The sequence below is a fragment of the Zingiber officinale genome, chromosome 1A, assembly GCF_018446385.1.
Source record: "Zingiber officinale cultivar Zhangliang chromosome 1A, Zo_v1.1, whole genome shotgun sequence".
NCBI classification, from domain to species: Eukaryota; Viridiplantae; Streptophyta; class Magnoliopsida; order Zingiberales; family Zingiberaceae; genus Zingiber; species Zingiber officinale.
Genome location: NC_055987.1, coordinates 28,902,790 through 28,927,196, shown reverse-complemented (window position 1 = coordinate 28,927,196; position 24,407 = coordinate 28,902,790). Strand labels below are relative to the sequence as shown.

General features: G+C 40.8%; 1 pseudogene; it reads left to right on the top strand.

The window, feature by feature from the left end:
* Positions 1–23,443, top strand: LOC122022109 (annotated as a pseudogene).
* The last annotated feature ends 964 nt before the right edge of the window (positions 23,444–24,407 follow it).

Below are 24,407 nucleotides of genomic sequence, written 5' to 3'. Positions count from 1 at the left end.
TCTTCTTCTTCTGGACTAATTGAGGAATTGAGGCCGAGATGGACATCTTGATCGCCCAAATCCAAGCGGACCTGCGGTCCAACGACGCGCTGCGTCAGTCGGGGGCGCTCCTGCAGGCGCTGCAGCAGTCTGCGGCGGGGCGGGATGTCTCCGCGGTCGCTCGGTCCACCTGCGAGGAGATCCTCGCTTCCCCGGCCTCCGCGGTCTCTAAGAAGCTCGCCTTTGACCTCATTCGCTCCACCCGCCTCACCCCCGACCTTTGGGACACCGTCTGCTCCGCCGTCCGTTCCGATCTCGACTTCCCCGATCCCGAAGTCGCCTCGGCCGCTGTGTCCATTCTCTCCGCCCTCCCCTCCCACCGTCTTCCGCGCCTCGTCGCCGACGCCCACCGCGAGATCGCCGCCTGCTTCGACTCCGCCAGCGACACCCTACGCCTCGCCGCCACCGAGACCCTCGGTTGCATCCTCGCTCGCGACGACGTCGTCCTGCTTTGCCACACTTCCCCAGGTCTCCTCGACCGCGCCTCCGCCTGGTGGGTCCGCATCGCCGAGGGCACGCTTGACCGCTCCGATGCCGTCTCCCGCGCAGCCTTCGAGGCCATTGGCCGCCTGTTCCAGGAGTTTGAGACCAAGCGCATGAGTCGCCTCGCAGGGGACAAACTCATCGACGGCGAGAACTCTCTCGCCATCCGCTCCAACTGGGTCGTTGCTGCCATTGATCTTGTCTGGAAGAAGCGCAACGCCCTCATGACGCGCTCACTGGCCCTTCCCGTCGAAAGTTTTCGCGCCAGCGTATTTACGCTCGTCTATGCTGCCAAGGCCGTGGCGTCTGGTTCTGCTGAGGTTTTGCGGAAACACTCCAGACCAGGTGGGAGTAGCAACAGTGGGAATTCTGCTAGCACTGTAGATCCTACGTCGAGCGCTGAGAAACACATCGGTGTTTCAGATGTAGTCTCTCATCTGTTGCCGTTCTTGAGCTCGTTGGATCCACCGCTGATCTTTGAAGTGGGGATCAATATGCTCTCCCTGGCTGATGTCCCAGGAGGTAAGCCGGAATGGGCTTCAGCTTCCATCATTGCTATTCTCACTCTTTGGGATAGGCAGGAATTCTCTTCAGCTAGAGAAAGCATTGTGAGAGCTGTTGTTACAAATCTTCATTTAATTGATCTTAGCATGCAGGTATCTACTTTATTCTCTGCTCACCTGTGCCTATTTATCTATTTCGGGAGGTGGATTAATCTGTGCAGAGTGAAATTAATGAATCAAATACCTTCACCAGAAATGATTACTTTTCAGAGAACCAGACATGAAATCTAGACAGCAATTATGAATTGAAATAACAACTGGAGTTAATCTAGCTACCTAATGCAGTCTCGCCAATTCTTTATCTTTTGCGGTGTCTAACATATTGTTAGGTAAGGAGACACAACTAAATTACCTCTTTCCCTTGCTTTGGATATGGAACCTATTTCAAATTATATACTCTGTCTAGAACCTATTTGAAATTATATAGTCTACACAATAACACTGACCCCATTCTTTGATATCTCCATGTTAGTTCCATGTCTTGGGTCAGTGTTTGGGAACATATGGTGTTTCTGATAAAGACTATAACATGAGAGCACAAGGTGCTGTGCTAATATTGTTCACTTATGTTCAATTGAAGAAAACGAACACTCTTAAATTCATATGGCCATGTTCCAAAAATAGCTGAATATTGTTGGTCAAATTGCAATTTATGTTCTCTGATGGTTCAATTGATGGGGATAGGTTTTCTTAATTCTGGATTTCAGCTGAAATTGGAGGGTATGTAGGTCTCATTTTTCTGTCGTTCCTTTTGATTTCAGGTTTCACTATTTAAGAGGCTGCTTTTTATGGTAAGAAACTTGAGGGCAGAGTCAGATTGAATGCATGCTCTGGCATGCATTTGCCGTACAGCACTTTGTGTTGATCTTTTTGCAAAAGAAAGTGTTCGAAGGGGACAAAAGCCTCTCCCAGGAACAGACATTACTTCACTTTTTGAGGATGCACGGATAAAGGATGATTTGAACAGCGTGACAAGTAAAAGCCTGTTTAGAGAGGAATTAGTTGCTTCACTTGTGGAAAGCTGTTTTCAGTTATCTCTTCCACTTCCAGAGCAGAAGAATTCTGGAACTGAGGGTAGAGTTATAGGTGCTTTAGCCTATGGAACTGGTTATGGTGCACTGAATTGGACAGTCAGCCTTGGAAGTTGTGGAAGTGAGTAGGCCATGTGTTTTATGGGATTGTGATGGACGGACTTATGCCATAGACTGTTACCTGAAATTACTTGTGAGGTTATGCCGCATTTATGACATAAGAGGTGGTGTGAAAAGGATCAAGGATGGTGCTTCCCAGGAGCAGATTTTATATGAGACTAGATTACGCAACTTGCAACTACAACTCATTAAGGATCTTCGAGAGGTTAGTAGCTAGTACTCATTTCCCTGCAACTTTATTTGACAACCTTAATGGATGGGTATATGGTTGGGAGGAAAGTTTAATGCATTGTCAATGTGTCAAAATTTGGGAATTTACTGAAAAGAATGAAAATTTATTAGGGTAATTGGCTAAGTTTTTTTTTTTCGCAACTACCTTCAAGTTTATTTTTCTCAGTACGATGTTGTAATGAAAAGAGCCTTCAAACCTGCAAACTTCTGTCCATGTCTCTCTCTTAGCCTAGTTATCGCATTATTTGATTAAACTACTATGATCAAAACAAATCTAATGTGAGATACCTTCCTGCACCTTCTGCGCGCTGGTTTATTTGCCTTTCAGGATGAGATTATAGCATTATGGATGCTTTTAGAAAAATGTGAAATCATAGTTAGTTCCTTGGTGAAACAACCTAACATTTTTTATCCTCCTTTTCACCTAACATTTTTTAACCTCCTACATTGAGTACTGAGTACTCAATAGTACATCAATTCTAATAGGGAAATAGCTATTCAACATAGTTTATCTCCTCATTCATCCCTTTCTCTTGCACACTTTGAACTTTTGATTTTGACAATATGCTAGTTTTCCTTGCAACTTATTCTTCTTATTAATTGGAATTATTTTCTTTAAAAGGTGCATACACCAAGAATATCTGCACGATTGATCTGGGCCATTGCCGAACATTTTGATATGGAGGGTCTTGATCCACTTCTAGTTGATGACCCAGAAGATCCGTTAAACATAATCATATCCAATATACACAATGTACTGTTCAGCTCTGATTCTTCTGCAACTACATCAAACAGGCTTCAAGATGTACAAGCTGTCCTTATTTGCACACAACGTTTAGGTGTAAGGAATCCCAGAGCAGGTCAGCTGTTGATCAAAGAACTTGAAGATTTTAAAGGTAGCACCTTAGCTGACTCTGTGAACAAGCATCAAACCCGCTATATATTGCAGATATTAAAGTTTGTTTCCACTCGACCAGAAAGTAGGTTAGTCCTTTTCTCATAGTTTTGACCACTTCAACAAGGAGGTGTTTTATCAGTTAACATATTTAAATGTTTGTGCAATTATCTAACTATAGTTTGATATTATTTGCGTATATGTTTAAATTTAGAAATAGACCAGTTATTCAATAAAATTGTATCCAAAATAAATTGAGTACTTCTGAGTTAACTCACTGTGCTATTCCTGCATTTTCTTGTATGTTTTATGGTCGTTGACATGAACAATTACTCTATTTGCGCTGTAGCAACAGTGGTCATCTACTAACTGTTCTTTTGCCGCCAAAAAGCGAGTGTTTCTATTTGGTTATCATATGGCTTTCTTTGGTGGTGTTGATCAGTTGTCAAGTAGATAGATAAAAAAAATATGGTGTGTAATTTTTTTCCCTCGAGTGTTCTTCGTATGAGCGAGAAATTAGACATAACAGTCTATAGCAGCATCCTTCTTTATTTATTTATTTTCTCTCTCTCTGTGTATCTGTAAGGTAGCATAGGGATCTCTATCAAAAGCACATGTACATTGTAACTGTGCTTTATGGAGTGTTAATGTGCTTTTTTGTATACTGTTATTTGTGTGGCTATATTTAGCTTGTAGTCAATAAAAACCATAATTGTGATGGGAAAAAGTTGAGATGCAGTTATCTCACTGTAACACGTATCCAAACTTGCCACTAGTAATGCTCTTTAGTTCTGATAATAATCATTTCCCTGTGTTTATACAACAACCAAGCCTTTTCCCACTAGGTGGGGTCGGCTGTATGAATCATTTTACGCCATTGAGCTCTATCTCCTATTATATCATCATCTATATTTAAATAAATTTTATCTTGTTTTATTGTTGCTAACCAAGTCTTTTTTGGTCTTCCTCTTCCTCGTTTTATATGCATGTTTATCATAGTTTCACATCGCCTAACTGGAGCATTTATTGGTCGTCTAAGTACATGTCCGTACCATCTTAAACGTGTCTCTCTGAGTTTTTCCTCAATAGATGCAACTCCTACTTTCTCTCTAATGCTCTCATTTCTTATTTTGTCCATCATCGTATGTCCACATATCCACCTTAACATCCTCATCTCTGCAACTCTCATCGCGTGTTTCGAATATCAACATTCACTCCATATAACATGTCTAATCATATAGAACTTACCTTTAAGTTTAAGAGGTACTTTACACTCAACACTCCCCTCCATTTCACCCATCCCGCTTGTATTCTATGAAGACATTTCTCTCAATCCTCCATCATTTTGTAAAATGATCCTAAATATTTAAATCTCTTGGTTCCGGAACTCGTCTCCTATCTTAACAATTGTTTCATTACTTCTAATATCATAAACTTAAATTCCATATATTCCGTCTTTAATCTACTAAGCTTAAAACCTTTCCCTTCTAGTGTTTCCTCCAAGATTCTAGCTTAGCATTTACTCCTTCACGTGTCTCATCTACCAAAATAATATCATCTCAAACAACATGCACCACTACTGTGTCTTGAATATGTGCAGTGAGTTCATCCATAATTAATGTAAAAGATAGGGACTTAGAGTTGATCCTTGATGTAACCCTATCTTTATTGGAAATGCTTCATTACTCCACCAAGTCTTTACTCTAGTCGTTACATCCTCATACATATCCTTAATTAGCTCAATATATGTTACGCTAAAACCTCTCTTTAAAATTTTCCATATAATTTCTCTTGACTCTATCATACGCCTTTTCTAAGTCAATGAATACCATGTGTAGATCTTGTTTTTGCTCCGATATTTTTCAATTAATTGTCTAAGAAGATGTATAACTTCTGTTGTTGACCTTCCAAGCATGAACCCAAATTGATTTTTGATCGCTGTGGTCTCATTCCTTAATCTTTTTCCTATCACTCTTTCCCAAAGTTTTATGGTATAACTCATTAGTTTAATACCCATATAGTTTATACAATTTTGTACGTCTTTCTTATTCTTATATAAGGGAACTAGAGTACTTACCCTCTATTGATCAGATATTTTTTTTAATATCATGTTAAATAATTTTGTAAGTCATTCAATACCTTGTTTCACTAAGTACTTCCATACCTCTATCGGAATATCATCTGGTCCAACGGCTTTTCCACTGTGCATCTCATTTAAAGCTTGTTTTACTTCTGAAGTTTGAATTCTACGATAAAAATTAAAATTTCGATGCTCATTTGACCTAATTAAATTACCTAAGTTAAGTTGGTCTCCTAAACCTTCATTAAAAAGTTGATGAAAATACCTCTTCCACCGCTCTTTTATTTCTCCATCGCTTACTAATACCCTATTACATTCATCTTTAATACATTTAATTTGGCTAAGATCTCTTGTTTTTCTTTCTCTCACTTTAGCTATTCTATAGATGTCTTTTTCCCCTTCTTTTGTATCCAATTTTGTATATAACCGTTCAAAAGTTTCATTTTTTGCTTCACTCACTACTTTTTTAGCTTCTTTCACTCACTACTTTCTTAGTTTCCCTGTGTTTATAATCTGAAAATAATCAAAATTTTGCAAATTAATGACTTTGTTAAATTTTACTATCCAGCTTCATGCAATAATTCTTCTCAGATGAAAATTGTCAGCACTATCATATTAATTGTGACCTACTGACTTGTTGATCAATCTTATAGTAAGTCTGGTCTATACTAAAATAGGCTTGTGTTAGGCAAAGGTGAATTTGAATCTATTTCACAATTAATAGAAATTATTCTTCTGTGCTTTATGCAAGACTGACTTGCTGTACCCAACTCATTGATATTCTTGCAAGTGAAATGACCTAATCAACTATGCTACATCATTACATTCAATAACACTTTAGTAGGGCATGAACTATTGCACTTTTTCTTGTCTCATTCATAAGTTGATCATTTTTACTTAGTTGTAGTTCCTGGACTCTAGCTCACCTTACTCTTGGTTGCTATATGTATCAACACCTGCACTTATTACCTATATGATGATTTAAAGAATAACCTGACAAATAATAATTTCCAGATGGGTAGATCTAAGTGAGACTACTGGTGATTATCCTTTTAGCCACCATAAGCTCACGGTTCAGTTTTTTGAGACATCGGCAGCACAAGATAGAAAATTGGAGGGCTTGGTTCATAAGGCCATTCAAGAGCTTTGGAGACCTGATCCCAGTGAGTTGAACCTCTTGTTAACCAAAGGAATTGACTCTACAAAGCATAAAGTACCTCCAAAAGCCTTAGCTCTGACTGGTAGTAGTGATCCTTGTTATGTCGAAGCATATCACATTGCAGATCCAATGGATGGGAGGATCACCCTGCACTTGAAGGTGGTATTGCATTTATGAAAGCCCAGTGATGTTGTGTTCACATTTCTAAGGTTCAGATCATTTTCTTTTATACATATATGTCTAAATAATTTTGCAATTAGAAAATACAAAAATACTGAGAGATTAAAGAAAAAACTAGCCTTAAAGCAGATGAAAAGTGATTTCAACATCGAAGTTCATTTCATAGAAAATCTACTGTTAAATAATCATAAATAACTATGGTCTTAATTTAGTTTCATCTCTTATAGGTAAATTACTTAGTCAACTGTACAGAAAATCAACCATTCTAATCAATGCAGTGACTGCAGATCTTAAACTTGACTGAACTAGAGCTTAATAAGGTAGATATCCGGGTTGGGCTAACTGGAGCATTGCACTTTATGGATGGATCACTTCAGGCAGTTCGACAGCTAAGAAATCTGGTCTCACAGGTCGCAGGACTCATCTAATTCTTGCAAGTTAGCTTTTATTACCTGTTAATTAAGTTTTTATGTGTTTTTTTTTCAATTTTCTTTTGTTCCTAATAATTGATGTGTGTTTACAACAGCTAGACACATAGAACATAATGATTGTGGTGCTATCTGTTCATAATTGCACGTGAATACTATCCACACCTCATTTTCTATTCATGTCTTTGGTGATCATTATATGTAAAGAAACAATCCTCTTTTGTTTGACATCTAACAGATAACCCTAGATTTGCTTCGAGCTGTGATTACCAATTGTTTGACAGTCTTCCTACATTTGTCAAGTCAAAGGTCTCAGTGAAAGAGAAACAATATCTGAGTTGCTTAATATTAAAAATTGGCCATTTTCTCCCTTAAGTTTATGGCTACAGATCCCTTAACGGCTGGAGTGAATTGATAAAGCTATAGTGGAGATGACTGATTTTTGTCCTAAATTAAGTTTTACTTGGTTTTGTGTTTTATCTTATGAATCATTGTTAACTTCACCCTCATGTGAGAAATAACATTAAGTGTAAGGGGTACAGTGTCTCTATTGCTATCTTTGTAGTGCATCAGGCATATGTCTATCTACTAGACTGATATATTGAGAGTTTAATTTTGATCGGCTAGAAAAATAAATGCTAATGTTGGGATTAGGAAATTCATGGATACCTAATTCAGTTCCTTATATAATGTATTTATTTTGGTTCTTACATGCTTTAGTATTCGTGCATCAAGTTTTAAGTTTTTGTGACTTAGTTGATTAGTACAAGGGTAGGAGCATACAATTTCCTGTTAGTTTTGTGGATGGGGTAGTTGATTAGGACCAAGTATGAGTGGCTTAATTGATTATCTGACTGGTGCTATCCATAGAATTACAGTTGAGATGGTTTTTTGAGTGGGATACATAAGCATCTTGTCTGCATTTGGCAAGGTATTGGACTATAGTTTTTGTGATTTGTTGAGACATTTAACAGGAATTGATGCTCTGGAACATCTCTTGAATTCCTTGGGATTTTGTGTGACCTCATCCAACTTCATTCTACATAAACTATGAGCTATTACACAGATGCCAATAACAGCAAAGTCATCTTCAGTGAAGAAAGTACTTGGATAACATCATTTGAGATCTTTATTTCCTGAATGGTGCTAAAAAGCATGACGATCTGATTTTCATTGGTGTTGCTGGCCAGAATTGTGAGTTTTGGCCATGCTTCAAACTTTGATGCTTGTAGTTTTTGATTAATATCAAACATGTAAAACTTAAAACAAAATCTAGCTGACTTTTGAGATTAGGAAAAGAGAATTATGGTTAAACAAGGTGTTTAAACTTATAGATGTACTAGTTCATTATTTCATTATACGGGAGTCACCTGCATTTATATTTCTCATTTCATATCATATTCCAAAATTGGCAAATTGATTGGCAGTGCTTGATCAGACTAGCCTGATCATTTTTATTTGTAGGAAGTTATAAGATTTCCCTCTTTAAATATGTCGGTGAATTTGGGAATACATATATTTTTGCCTAACGTATATGTATTATGTAGATTTGAATGGCTAGAAAAATGACAAATGTTTGGATTATCCAGTGTTCTAAAAATTGACTTAGGCGGCCGCCTAAGAGCCGCCTAGGTGTTAGGCGCCAACCGACCGCACCGAAAATATGCTAATCAACCAGCCTAGGTAGCCTTGGCGCCTAGGAGGGGTTAAGCGGCCTAGGCACTGACTAATTGATCGAATTGTCAGTTTTCATGATCTTTTTTTAGTTTGAGGTTTTAAATTTAAAGCCCAATTAAAAAAAAACTGAAATGTAACTTTTTTTTATAAGTCCTAAATTTTAGTCCAACAAGGAAATCGATTTGTTGGCTTGCCCTAGCAGTTAGTACCAAACTTCATCTTCATCGTACTGAGTAACCAGAGCCGGAGAAATTAGAGCGAATGAGGAAGCCGACATTTCTGAGAAATCAGAGAGTTAAAAGGCCTGAGAAATCGATTTGAAGAAAAATTTGTTGTCTGATCTTTCCTAGGGACTTGGATGCGATTGAATTGAAGGTTGACCAAAGTATTATCCTTTACAAACATCATTTTATCAAACAACCCCGAAGAAGCTCTAGAGTGAGAGAACTTCGCTATGATGATTTTGCATCCGAAGAATAAGAGGATCACAATAATAATATTGAGTTTGTATCCGATGAAGAGCAAATTGTTAAAAATTATGGAGAAGTAGAATAAATTTATGATATTTTATTAGTTGTGTAATTTTATACTCATTTTAAATTTGATGTTATTGTGTTAGAGTTATAGAATGTGATTTATTATGAATTTATATTGATATCGTGGAATCCGCTTAGTGGCGCCTAGTCCCTGTCTAAGCGGCCTAGGCGCTAGATTGTGCCCGACTAACGCCTAGCGAATTTTAGAACCTTGGGATTATCCAAGAATGTAACCTCTGTTAGTAACTTGTATCCTTTCAAATGGCTACAAGGATGTTGGTGAGTTCGAATGGTAGTAGGTCCTTCCCAATATCTTATTGTTAACCCATGAGAAAAAGAAAGGTGAAAAGTGTTCTTTTTTTGCTTCTGGTTCTTTGTTGGAGAATCCCCGATCCGCACTAGATCATGCCTTTTCACATTTTGAACTTACTATTGCTTTATAACTTCATGTTTTTCTTGCCATCATCAATTGGATTATTAATCATTATTTGATTTAGTATAATTTCTTATGCACGTTCAGTAATCTGTATGGAAGTTTTGCACTATTTGATATTCAACTGGTAATTTATTATATGATGTATCTTGTAACACATGATTTTGATTTTTTTCATTGTAAAAAAGGCAAGATTAATAATGAAAAGACTGTTAGAGAGAACTTCCTTTTTCCAAATTTGTGGTATTTCTATGGATAACCATTAATAATATAACATGTTGGATTTCTTATTTCAACTGTTCCATGTGCTTTGCCGTGCCTTGAGGTCTGAGGGACATTAGCTTGCATTCTGCACTAGTTTTTCTAACCTTCAAGTATTATTTATTGATGTTAGATAAATACAATTGCATGAGAAGAGATGGTTTACTCATTAGTATGAATTGCGAAGAGCTATAAAAAAAAAAGAGGAACCACAATAACTTGATGACTAGATCTCAAAGAATGAATGGTTTAATTTACACAATCAGATATACGTGGGTCATTATTTTTCATTATCATACAAGGGTGTATATTATGTGAGTTCACACAGTTTTGAACAGGTTCAGCCTCTTCATTAATAGTCCCCAACACTTAATTTGATTGATAGGAGTTATTTACAAGTTAGCATGAATGTGAAGCGAGTTATTGTTTTTAGCGCACGGTATAACTGTACTAACTTTGTGGCATGGCTTGAATAATATTAATTGCAGGACCCAGTCCTTAGCAGTGTGACTGCAGGTGTGTCACACTTCGAGAGATGTGCGCTTTGGGTTCAAGTTTTATATTACCCTTTTTATGGAAGTGGCGTTTCGGGAGATTACGATGGAAACTATGCAGAAGAGGATTCTCAGATTATCAGACAGAAGCAGTATTTGAAACCAGAACTTGGGGAGCCAGTGATTTTAAGGTGTCTGCCTTACAAGATTCCACTAACTGAGCTTCTTCTGCCCCATAAATGTTCACCTGTCGAATATTTCCGCCTGTGGCCAAGTTTACCAGCTATATTGGAGTATACAGGAGCGTACACGTATGAAGGAAGTGGTTTCAAAGCTACTGCTGCACAGCAGTATGAGGCTTCCCCCTTTCTCAGTGGACTCAAATCACTTTCGTCTAAGCCTTTCCATCAAGTCTGCTCCCACTTCATTCGCACAGTGGCAGGTTTTCAAGTAAGTCAAATACTATCTAAATTTGCTGCCTTGATTTAGATTATTCTTCCTATTGACCTATTGTTCTGCACGTGTTGTCAATACCAGAGCCACAAATACAAAAACCATAATGGTTCAATTATTTTGTGCCAACAACAGAATCATTTTTACCATAAGGCCATTGTTTATAGCCAGAGTACCCAAATCTTTTAATTTTGCCTAACAAATTTTTTGAGTTCTCCTATCAGTCTCATTGCACTAACAATCCTTGTTTCATGTATTGTTAAGTACCTCGTTTCTTAATATTAGCTCATAAAGTTATAAAGTTGATTGACTAAATCATTTATGTCAAAAGCTTGAGCTGTTAGGAAAGAACCAATTTTAGATAATTTGTTGTTAATACTCCCCCTTTACGCATGGGTGATACTCTCTTTTCATGTGTGGGTGATGTACTTAACTTCATTGACCACGACCTCTCAACACATGAATTAATTAATATTTTTTACTTTTAAGTAGGATTTGAACCTGACTTCTTGCTCCTCCGATATTGTGTCAAAGTTAATTGGCTAACCATTTATTCTAACAACTTGAGCTTTTGGGATAAGTGGTTAGCCAATCAAGTTTGACATTAACACTTAGCAAATCAAAATCATGTCTCTAAATTATTTGAGTGACTTGGAAGAATCACATTAACTGGAGAGCCTTTCGTTCACTCTCTCATGCATGGGCTTCATGGGAGAATGAAATACATGGATTTATGATGAGTTTGGAGGTGCTGAGAAGAGAGAGATTGATGGAGATTTTGGCAACATACGGACCATTAAAACCTTGGCAGACCAATTGGCTGGAGGTGTTTGAGATTTAAAGAAGTCATGGCAATAATGACCTGTCTGAGACTCTAGCTCTCGTGAATGAGCATTGCTCTGGCTTTGGCATTAGCATGGATGAAGGAGCATATCAGTGCGTGAGTAAAGGAGAAAATAGGGATACTTATTTTTTTCTAATCTATTTAATTTATACCTGATTTAAATATTGATGAAGAGATGTCATTTGGATAATGATACGGTGATGATGAAGGGTCTCACCCCGCTGTCACGGTGGAGGTCAAAGTCAAGACGGTCAAAGTGATAGCATCGGTCGGTCGGGCGAAGTATGTCCCGGCCGGGGAAAAGGATCCGACCCGTCGTCGCCTCCGACACGGGGAGCAACCAAACAACCGACGCTCAAGACAATGTGCAGAGACCGAGCCGAGCGGCTATTCCGCTTGGCCTGGCAACAGGCTTCGGCCGAGCGTCTACCCCTCTCGGCCCGACAACAGGCTTCGGCAATAACACAGTAGACCTTCGGTCGAGCAGACACACACGGAGGAACAGCGAGGTTCTGGCCGGCCAAACGGGGCACCAGGGCGGCAGAATACCAGTCGAGCGGCCAACCCGCTCGGCCTAGCAGTACACTTCTGATGATATCTAGTGATATTCTTTTGAGAGTTGGTGCCGTCGACACTGGGCATGGGTCGCCAGAAGATCGTACTGTGGAAGCTTCCATTGTCACTTCAGAGATATGCTCGTCCTGTTAAAGTGATGTGTCGGGAACACTTTCCTGACAATTCTTTTCAGGAGAAGCTTTGAGAAGTGTGCTCGCCTCGGGAAGCATGCACGTGCGCTACCGGAGCTCTATATAAAGAGGGGGTCTAAGTATAGGCGGAGGTATGTGATATTCACTGTTTGTGCTACAGTAGTTTTCTTATTGCTCCGCTTTCCACTTCATCGCCGGTGACTGACTTGAGCGTCGGAGGGCCAACGTCGGGGACCCTTTTCCTGGCTCGGCACTGACGTAGTCTATGGTGCAGGTCCGCGCGGAGTCCACAGGAAATTAGCGTGAGTGCCATATCCCCAGCTTTCTGTCTCCTCGACTTTCGGACAGGATCAGATAATGTTACGTGGAAGAAATGTCATATTGCATAAGTTAGCTAGTAACCCAGCCAGAGTCACCAGACCACTGAGTAGAGCACAATTTTGACATATTTGATGGTATCAAGCTCAATGCCAAAACCTTTTGGGAATGATGTGTGCAAGTTACCCTCTGAAGAAACATGTGGTCATTACCTCAGCAACTGAATCTTTTTTTACCATGATTTAGGTGATTCTTTCTTGCCAAAGATTATCAGCATTGCTTGTTTATTTTTGTCAAATTTTCTGACTTCTTTTAATTCTCCTTCAGCTGAAAGTTATTCATCTAGTTTTTGATTCTGAAGTTCTTAGAACATGCTTATATCATGGTAACATTTTTATAATATTTTATTTTACACTGTATCTTTAATTAAATTATTCAAAATTCTTAAGTAACCCCCCACTTTCAGTCTGAGGACTCCCATGTTTATAACAATTTGTCTCTGTTGTTTTACTAATCTTCGGAATCTCAAACCATAGCCAATCTCGCATATTTATTACAAACGTGGAACAAAAAAAAAACAGTTGGCTGTATTTTGTAACCTAACATTCAAAACTTGCGCCATTTTTAACCATCAAGCATTTGGTAATGCTTTCAGAAGTGCTGACTAGATTATGTACTTTATGTGCCTGACTTCTTAGTTCTTACACCATCAATCTTCTCCACAGCTGTGCTATGCGGCGAAAACTTGGTATGGTGGGTTTGTGGGTATGATGATCTTTGGTGCCAGTGAGGTGAGTAGAAATGTGGATCTGGGAGATGAGACGACAACGATGATGTGTAAGTTTGTTATCCACGCATCCGATGCATCCATCACAAAGGAAATAGGATCAGATCTACAAGGCTGGTTAGATGACATCACTGATGGGGGCGTGGAGTACATGTGTAAAGTCTGAAAATTCTCAAAACTATTTTAGAAATATAGTATGATTTTTCTGGAATTTTTAGATATTATTCCGGAATTTTCCGAGTAGCGGAAGTAGCAAAAATAATTAGAACCGTAAAATAGCTTAGGCGGGAATCGAACCCGAGATCTATGGTTTACGGATAAGTTTAGTAACCGGTGAACCCAGCAGGGCCGTGCTGAAAGAAAGAGGAATCAGTTATATTTATATTAGAATTGGGCCTAGTTACCCACTCAATATAAATAGAAGAACTTAAGTTGGGTTGGTTTATTTTAGGATTGGTTCGGCACCTCCTCACCTCACGCCACTTTTTCCTTCCAAAACCTCACCGCCTCCCTCTCCTCTCCCTCTTCTCTCACGCTGCCCAAGACAAGGGTCCATAGGTTCATCTTCCGGCGACGACTCCAACACGAAAGAGGTTCTTCTCCGCGAGAGGAACGCGAAGACGTGATCGGATCGTCGAGAGGATCATCTCCACCGGAACTCTAGCGAATAGAATCGTAAGAAATTACGATCAAGAGGTAAGAAACCCTTCACCTGCAGTATAATAGTTCCGTTTGGATTTTCTATGCATTAGTTTAGTAATATGCAGATTTTGTTGACATGTAGGGTGTTTTAACCCTCCTCTCAGATTTAGGGATTTAGTTGAGCACCTTTAGATGGGCCGGACACGCCTACCCTCTTCAGTTGGGGTTGTAGACGTTGTCGGGTGCCTAAAGGTGGTCTCCCTAATAAAGAGGAGAGTTGGGGCACGCTAAGTGTTCGATAAAATAACTAGATCCGTAAAAATGCAACTTAGGCATTTTAATACTACAGTTAAATGCATTAGAAACGTTTAAAATAGTAAATCAGTTTATTTTAGCTGTATGGGACTACGGTCCAATGGGTGGGCTCCCACAGTCGCCTCTAGGTTCAGACAACCTAGCTCTAGGTTCAGATAACCTAGAAACAACATGTTATAGCAGTTAGCTATAGATATCAGTATTTTATTTTCAGTGGCACTGTACTGGATTAGATATCCATTGGGTTGGACTCCCACAGTCGTCCCTAGGTTCAGATAGCCTAGACAATCCTGCTAAATTCGGGACTTGCAACCCCGGGTCTAGTAGGGATGCGCGCACAGTAAGTAAAGTTGCCGGGCCCAACAGCATGGTTAGTATTTTCACTTATTATGTATTACATTTCAAAACTCAAAATCAGTTATGCTAGTTGAGTTTGTTTCCAGTTACAGATTTAGTTTCAGTTAGTTTAGCCTATATTCAGTTCAGTGTTCATTTGGTTGCTTTGCCATGATTCAGTGCTTATGCCATGCTCATATGTTATGCCTTATGATTTCAGTATACCATGTCTTAGTAAGTTCAGTGCATATTTTCAAATAGCATGATTTAAAAGCATACTGCATCGAATGCATGATTTTGTGAGGTAGATGGTTTCTTACTAAGCTTTTTGGCTTATAGATACTATTTTCCTTATACTGCAGATACAGGTAAAAGGAAAATGGACTAGCAGAGGAAGCTGGAGGGCAATGCAAAGATGGTGGGTGTGTATGGAACCGGAATCAAAGGTCCTTAGGGGACGTAGCAAATTGAGCATTAGACTCTTTAGCATTTACTTTAGCATTTTATTTATTGGTTTTGGTTTTCATGTTCTAGGCACTTTTAGTTGTGTGTTGCCATGAATTTCTAAACTATGCCATATGTTAAGTTAGATTACTAGTTTATGTCGTTAGAATGTTATTACATGTGGTTAGAATAGTTTATGATGCATTAGTTAGATGTTAGGTCGGGTTTTGGCATGCCAAAGTGCTGAAATCAGAGTTCCCCGGGTGAAATCAGACTCTGATCGGTCTCCCGACCGATCGTATCTGGCTCAATGATCTTTGGACGACCGATCCAAAATAGATAAGATGCTATCAGATCGATCGGCCACCGACCGATCCGATAATACAAGAGCGAGTCCTCGATTTCAGTACTGGATCGGTCACCGACCGATCCAAGACATGAGTCCCCGATTTCAAGTGCGGATCGGCCACCGGCCGATTCAGAGATACTCGGATCGGTCGGGAGACCGATCCAGCAGCGATGTAGCTTCGGGATCGGACAACCGACCGTCCGGGTCTTGTGACGACCGTATCATGAGATCGGTCGTGGATCGATCCGAGGGTGTTACCGCTATAAATACCTCCTAGCATATGTACAACTCCAAGGTACACCCGGAATGTTAGTGTCAGAGTTAACATTAATCAGATAATTAGTAAAATTTTAATTAGCCCAGCTTTCCGCACAGTATAGTTTAGCAATAACTGTAGCGATTCGCCCTACAGCCTAGCAGTAGAAGGCGGGTCGTTACAGAGTGGTATCAGAGCAGTGTTCCATACTTCCTACACACACATCAGCATTGTACTGCGGCTTCCAAGTAAGAACACCTCTACTTTATTTATGCTCCTTGTTTATTATTACAGTTCATGTTTATATACCTACCGCTTGTTAGTATGTGATAGTTTAAACATGATATCGATAGTTAGATAACCGTGATAGTGTTAGTTATACCTATGTTCTCTATGTCTTTAGAAATGGCACGAGGACGCCCAATGAGAAGGGCACTAGCTCGAGCCCAGAAGAGGCGAAGCTGCCTCCTCCGACCTTACAAAGATTAGTGGCTCGATGTAAAGAACTAGTTGAGAAGAATGTGAAATAGCCACCTTAAAGGCTAATCAGCAGAAATCTGACGACTCCAGAAGTCTTAGAGGTTCCACCACCAGCCTACAGCACCAATAGCCCCAGTCCCAGCAGTTGAGCCAAGAAAGGAAGCCTATCCGATCGGTGGCGATAGTCAAGCCGAGAACTTCAGCGCTAGTGAACCATGGGACACAGTTCAAAACATCGGAGAGCACGATGGAGCTTGACGGGCCGTAACACGAGAAGGTGAAGTGTGCCTCCTTCGCCTGACAGCGTGTGGGAAAGAATCAACAAGCAATATCGGATGGATGGCCGACTTTGAGAAAGAATTCTTTGAGGAGTTCTTTCATATGTTACAAACCGCCACTATGACGAGTTCACCGAGTTTCGGCAACCTCTCAATTGAGGAAGCCGTGAAGAAATTCAACAGTTGGCTCGTCTATGCCGAGCTAGTCGACACGGAAAAGGAATCGGGTTGATGCTCAAGATGCCGAGGCCGGAGATAGCATGAACGTGGTGGTGGCATACATAGGCCACAAACCACGGAGGAGTTAGTGAGCGGTGGCTTGACCACGAGCATTACCAGAGCAAGCCTCCTCGGAGTCCAGGCCAAGAAAACTCTCACACTCAAAAACAGCAACAGCTCTAATTGGAAAGGGAACTCCAACAGCAAGCGCAAATCGGGAGTGACTCAAAAGGAGGACCATCTAGCAAGCGACCCAGTTATCCAAAATGTGCCACTTGTGGGAAATTCCACCTAGGTCGTAAGAGCACACGAGGATGCTTTGAATGTGGACAAGAAGGGCACATAGCCCAAACAAGACCGGTCTTCCTCGGCCACAGCAGATCCAGTATGCAGCCCAGCCAGCTCCATGCCGCTCTAGAAGGTCCACTTATCAGCCAGGGCAGATGGCCCCTCCAGCTATGGCGAACGCGAGGATCTACTCACTCACCGGAGAGGACGTAGCAAATGCCTCGACAGTCGTCACAGGTCGATTAGCATTTTCAAAGATAGTGTATTCTCGGGCAACCCATTCATAGCCGTGGTGTTCTCGAGAAATTAAAAATACCCCCAAAGGTACTCGATGGTCGTTTTGGCACTACCTTCGGGAGAGGTCATGGCATCCACGCCGCTCAGAGCGGTGCTACCATTATAGCAGCAGGGAACTCTTGTGATCCGATCCTACTGAAATGATCGACTCACGACGCTCATCCTTGATGGACTTTACGATTAAATACGTGCTTTACAGAGTGCCAAGTCGATTCCAACCCGAAGCTGAGTACATCGGAGAACTAAAGAGAAAAGCCGAAAATTTCTCTCAGCTATGAAGGCACAAAGTTGATGGATTCGGGATGTACGGGGTACCTAGCACATGTAGTCAATACCAACCGGGACGAGGACCAACAGCAAGAGGTCCGAGTTGTATGTGACTACCAGCAGTCTTCCCCGAAGAGTTACCGGGCCTAGCACCAGTCGGGAGATTGAATTTGAGATAGAGCTCTTCCGGCAGACCAATCCTATTTCCAGCGCCCACCGCATGGCTCCAGAATCAAGGAACTTCACGAGGCCACAGGAGCTACTTGACAGGGCTTCATACGCCCAGTCACTCACCATGGGGAGCCTGTGCTATTCGTGAAGAAGAAGGATGGAAGCATGCTACTGTATAGACTACGAGCACTGAATCGGGTCACGATCAAGAACGGTATCCTCTTCCAGATGACTGTTCGACCAATTAAAGGGAGCAGCGGTGTTCTCAAAATTGACCTCGGATCAGGATATCACCAAGTCGAGTCAAGGAGGGTGATATACCGAAGACGGCATTCAGGACCAGATACGGACATTACGAGTTCGTAGTCATGCCTTTAGCGTGACAAATGCTCCTACATTCATGGATCTCGTGAACAGAGATTCAGGGAGTATTTAGATAAGTTTGTTATTGTGTTTATCGATGACATTCTTATCTACTCAGGAACTCGGGAAGAACACTCGAGCACCGGAAACTAGTATTCAGACCCAGCTATACGCCAAGTTCACGAAATGTGAGTTTTGGCTAAATCAGGTGTCCTTCACAGGTCACGTAATCTCAAAGGATAGTATTATGGTAGATCCCAGCAAGATAGAAGCGGTAAGTAACTGGAGGAGACCTAGGAACGCCAACGAGATCGGGAGCTTTCTGGGATTAGCAGGATATTACAGAAAGTTTGTAGAGGACTTCTCGGGATAGCCTCTCCACCTCTCACCGTAAAGAACAAGAAATTTCGGTGGATGAGGATGAGAAATTTCAAATAACTCAAGAGGAGATTGACTAGTGCACCTATTAAACCTTAAAAATCGACGATATATATAGTGGCGCCTAAATTGGGATTAGGAGGCGGTCGATGCAAGATGACAAGGTAATCGCCTATGCCTGCCAACTCAAGGATTATGAGAAGAACTACCCTACTCATGATCTTGAGCAGCAGTAGTGTTCGCTCTCAAAATTGGAGACATTACTTGTATGGAGCTCGGTCACAGGTGTATATAGATCATCAGTCCAAGTACTTCTTCACCGTAGGATCCGAATACGCGACACAGTGGCTGAGCTAGTCAAAGATTATGACATAGACATCCTCTACCACCCGGGAAAGCCAATAGGGTAGCAGATGCACTTAGCGAAAATCCAGCGCTACCTTATTATCTCTAGCACCATGTCACCACCCCTACATAAGGAGATCGCGGATTTCGGTCTCGAACTTATCGTCGGACAGCTCTCTACTACGACCTTAGAGTCTACCTTGCTTGGTGATATTGATCAGACCGGGATCCCGAAATTGAGAAAAATCAAGCAAGGGCTAGAATCGGAAAATAGAGAATTGAGTGTCCGAGTGGTGTTGTATTTTGGTGATAGACTATGTGTTCCGGATCGGGAGGAGCTACGACAGATTTTAGATGAGGCTCACAGACTCCCTATGCATCCGAGCTCCACCAAAATGTATCAAGACCAGAAGAAACGTTTTTGGTGGCCCGGGATGAAGCGAGACATCGCCAGATATGTTAGCATCTCCTCACCTGTCAGAGGGTCAAGGCGTAACATCACGGAGTTCTGCAGCCTATCTGATTCCGAATGGAAGTGGGAGGATATCTCGATGGACTTCATAGTGGGCTACCGAGAACCACGAATGGTTTTGATACCATCCGGGTAATAGTCGACAGAGCCCACTTTTTAGCTATCAAGATATCCTACTCCATGGAGAAGCTGCAGTTGTATCTCCAGGAGATCGTCAAACTCCATGGAGTCCCACGAACCATCATTTCGCACAGAGACAGTAGATTCACATCACACTTCCGGGAGTGTGTACACGACATTGGGCACCAAATTGAAATTCAAACCTTCCATCCTCGCGATGATGGTTAAGCGAGCGAGTAAATCGGTACTCAAGATATGCCCGGCGTGCCCTAGACTTGAGGAAGTTGGTGCAAATATCGAGCTTGCATACAACAAGCTTATCGAGTCACTATCGCGATGACACCTTATGAGGCACTCTATGGGCGGAGGTGCGATCACCAATTTGTTGGTACGAGAGTGGTGAACGAAGGAACTAGAGCTTGAGACAGATCTAGTGGCGGATACCACAGCAGCTATACAGCCGCCAGAAAAGCTATGCCGATACACGACGCAGACCCCAGAGTTTTCAGTTGGGGATACAGTTTTCCTCGAGTAGCTCCCATGAAGGGAGTCATGCGTTTTGGGAAGAAGGACAAGCTAGCTCCCAGATATGTGGGACCATACCTTATCACGAAGAGAGTGGGCAAGGTAGCATATGAGCTAGAGCTACCTCGGGAGATGTCAGTCCACAACGTATTTCATGTCTCCATCTTAAGAAGCATATTCCAGACGCCACCGGTGATTGAGCCCCGGTTAGTGCAGTCCGTGATGATCTCACATGATGATTTATTCGGATAATAGAGCCGAGCGGTAAAGAAATTACGAACAAGGAAGTACCATTAGTCAAAGTCACCTGGCAAAATCACACAGCAGCAGAGGCGACTTGGGAGACAGAGGCCAGCATGAGATAGAAGTACCAGAGTTTGAGGACGAACTTTTATAAGGTATAGGGGATTGTAAAGCTTAAATTCTCAAAACTGCTTTTAGAAATATAGTATGATTTTTAGAATTTTTAGATATTATTAGGAATTTTCCGAGTAATGTAGAAAAATAATTAGAACCAGTAAAATAGCTTAGCGGAATCGAACACGAGACCTATGGTTTACTGGATAAGTTTAGTAACCGTGAACCCAGCAGAGCCGTCGAAAGAAAGAGAATCGATTATATTTATATTAGAATTGGGCCTAGTTACCCACTCAATATAAATAGAAGAACTTAAGTTAGGTTGGTTTATTTTAGGATTGGTTCGCACCTCCTCACCTCACGCCACTTTTCCTTCCAAACCTCACCGCCGCCTCTCCCTCCTTCTCCTCTTCCTCACGCACGGCACACCAAGGCAAGGGTCCATAGGTTCATCTTCGTGACGACTCCAACACGAAGAGGTTCTTCTCCGCGAGAGGAACGCGAAGACGTGATCGGATCGTCGAGAGGATCATCTCCACCGGAACTCTAGCGAATAGAATCGTAAGAAATTACGATCAAGAGGTAAGAAACCCTTCACCTGCAGTATAATAGCTCCGTTTGGATTTTTTATGCATTAGTTTAGTAATATGCAGATTTTGTTGACATGTAGGGTGTTTTAACCCTCCTCTCAGATTTAGGGATTTAGTTGAGCACCTTTAGATGGGCCTGACACGCCTACCCTCTTGATTGGGGTTGTAGACGTTGTCGGGTGCCTAAAGGTGGTCTCCTAATAAAGAGGAGAGTTGGGGCACGCTAAGTGTTCGATAAAATAACTAGATCCGTAAAATGCAACTTAGGCATTTTAATACTACGATAAATGCATTAGAAGCGTTTAAAACAGAAATCGGTTTATTTTAGTTTGTATGGGACTACGGTCCAATGGGTGGGCTCCCATCGCCTCTAGGTTCAGACAACCCAGCTCTAGGTTGAGATAACCTAGAAACAACATATTATAGCGCTAGCTATAGATATCGATTTTATTTTCGGTGGCACCGTCTTTGGATTAGATATCCATTGGGTCGGATCCCACATCGTCCCTAGGTTCAGATAGCCTAGACAACCCTGCTAAATTCGGACTGCAACCCCGGTCTAGTAGGGATCTGCTACAAGAGAAGTAAATCTGATTCGCCCAACAAAGATGGTTAGTATTTTCACTTATTATGTATTAGATTTCAAAACTCAAAATCAGTTATGCTAGTTGAGTTTGTTTCCAGTTCTGATTTAGTTTCAGTTAGTTTAGCCTATATTCAGTTCAGTGTTGCTTATGTCATGCTCATATGTTATGCCTTATGATTTCAGTATATCATGTCTTAGTAAGTTCAGTGCATATTTTCAAATAGCATGATTTAAAAGCATACTGCATCGAATGCATAATTTTGTGAGGTAGATGGTTTCTTACTAAGCTTTTTGGCTTACAGATACTATTTTCCTTATACTGCAGATACAGGTAAAAGGAAAATGGACTAGCAGAGGAAGCTGGAGGGCAATGCAAAGATGGTGGGTGTGTATGGAACCGGAATCAAAGATCCTTAGGGGACGTAGCAAATTGAGCATTAGACTCTTTAGCATTTACTTTAGCATTTTATTTATTGGTTTTGGTTTTCATGTTCTAGGCACTTTTAGTTGTGTGTTGCCATGAATTTCTAAACTATGCCATATGTTAAGTTAGATTACTAGTTTATGTCGTTAGAATGTTATTACATGTGGTTAGAATAGTTTATGATGCATTAGTTAGATGTTAGGTGGGGTTTTGGCACGCCAAAGTGTCGAAATCGGAGTTCCGGGTGAACAGACTCGATCGGTCTCCCGACCGATCAAGGTCTGTTGTCACCGATCGGTCACCACCAATCCACCAGTCTGATATGTATCAGATTCTCGGATCGGCCACCGACCGATCAGACTACTGAGCGAGTCCCCGATTTCACGGATCGGTCGACCGATCCAAGATAGCGAGTCCCCGATTTCCAGTGCGATCGGCCACCGACCGATCCAGATCGGTCGGTAGAGACCGATCCACCGGGGACGGGATATAGCCGGATCGGACAACCGCCGATCCGGGTCTTGTGACGTACCGACAAGAGATCGGTCTGTGGATCGATCCGGAGGGTGTTACCAGTTATAAATACCTCCCCTAGCATATGTACAACTCCAAGGTACACCGGAATGTTAGTGTCCGAATTAACATTAATCAGATAATTAGTAAAATTTTAATTAGCTCAGCTTTCCGCACAGTATAGCACAGCATAACTGTAGCGATTCGACCTTACAGCCTAGTAGTAGAGGGCGGGTCGTTACAACATGCCTGAAGAAGAGGTCAAGATTGCAGCAGCAGAGAGGTTAAGAATCTCCATGGAAAAGATAGCCTTGTTTAAAGCATCCAGACCACCGCCACAGCTGCCAAAGGAAAAGGAGTAAGAGGAGAAAGAGGAAGGAGGCAAAAAGAAAGATGAAGACGATGAAAATTCAAAAGAACCTTCGACATTGTCAGAACTCACAGCAGAGGAAGTTGAACATCGTGCTCTTCAGTCAGTAGTCCTACAAGAGTGGCATATGCTATGCAAAGAAAAGGCCATCAAAGTACAATGAGCTTGGATTTTATCCTCATCATTTTTGTTTTCATTTTACTACAGTTTAGGGTTTGATTTATTGTAAAAATCCCCGTCATATTGTTGTGTACACCTCGATATCATCTTTTCTTGCTCATACTGTTACCAAAGTGGCGTTGTGCTCTTCGCATATAAGCAAAGGATATTTGTTCCCTATATTTTTTTTTTGGCAATTTATCAAACGCTCGTGTAGAGATTTAAATTTATCAAAAGGCGTACACTATTTTGATATTTATCAAAGAACATGTTTTGTTAAATACATTTTTTATTTTACCCTCTTTACAATTTGACTTTTTCTTTCATTTTTCTTTTCCATTATATTTCTCTTTTTCTTTTTTTTTTATCGACATGCAAAACATATGAATAACATTAGTCTATTTTTTAATAACATATTAATACATTTGAAGAAATAAAAATAAATAATGAATAACATATGTGAACTTCTTATAATTTCAAAAATCCACTGGAATTAAAATAAGTGTAATCGGAGTTCTCTAGTTCATCAGTGGATTTTCGGTCAAAACCCACTGATGGACCTAGAGAACTCTAATTGCATCCATTTTAGTTTTTATGGATTTTTGAAATTGCAAGGAGTTCAAATATGATGTTCATTATTTATTTTTGGTTTTTCATAAATGTTAACATGTAAAATGAAAGAATCGTCAAAAACGCTCACGTTGGCTTTGATATGAGCCCATATCAAGCCCAATGTGAGTTTTTTTTGTCGATTCTTTGATTTGATATATTAACATCTATGAAAAGGCGAAATAAATAATGGATACCATATTTGAACTTCTTGCAATATCAGAAATATATAGGAACTGAAATGAATGCAATCGGAGCTCCCTAGGTCCATTAGTGGGTTTCAGTCAAAATTCATTAATGGACCTAGAGAGCTCCGATTGCACCCATTTTAGTTCCTATAGATTTCTGATGTTGCAAGGAGTTCAAATATGATGTCCATTATTTATTTTGACTTTTCATAGATATTAATATATAAAATCAAAGAATCGTCAAAAAAACTCACGTTGACCCTGATATGGAATCGCATCAGGCCCAACGTGGGCTTGATATGAAATCATTTCAGGACTAACTTTCATTAATGCTGGAGAAGTTATAT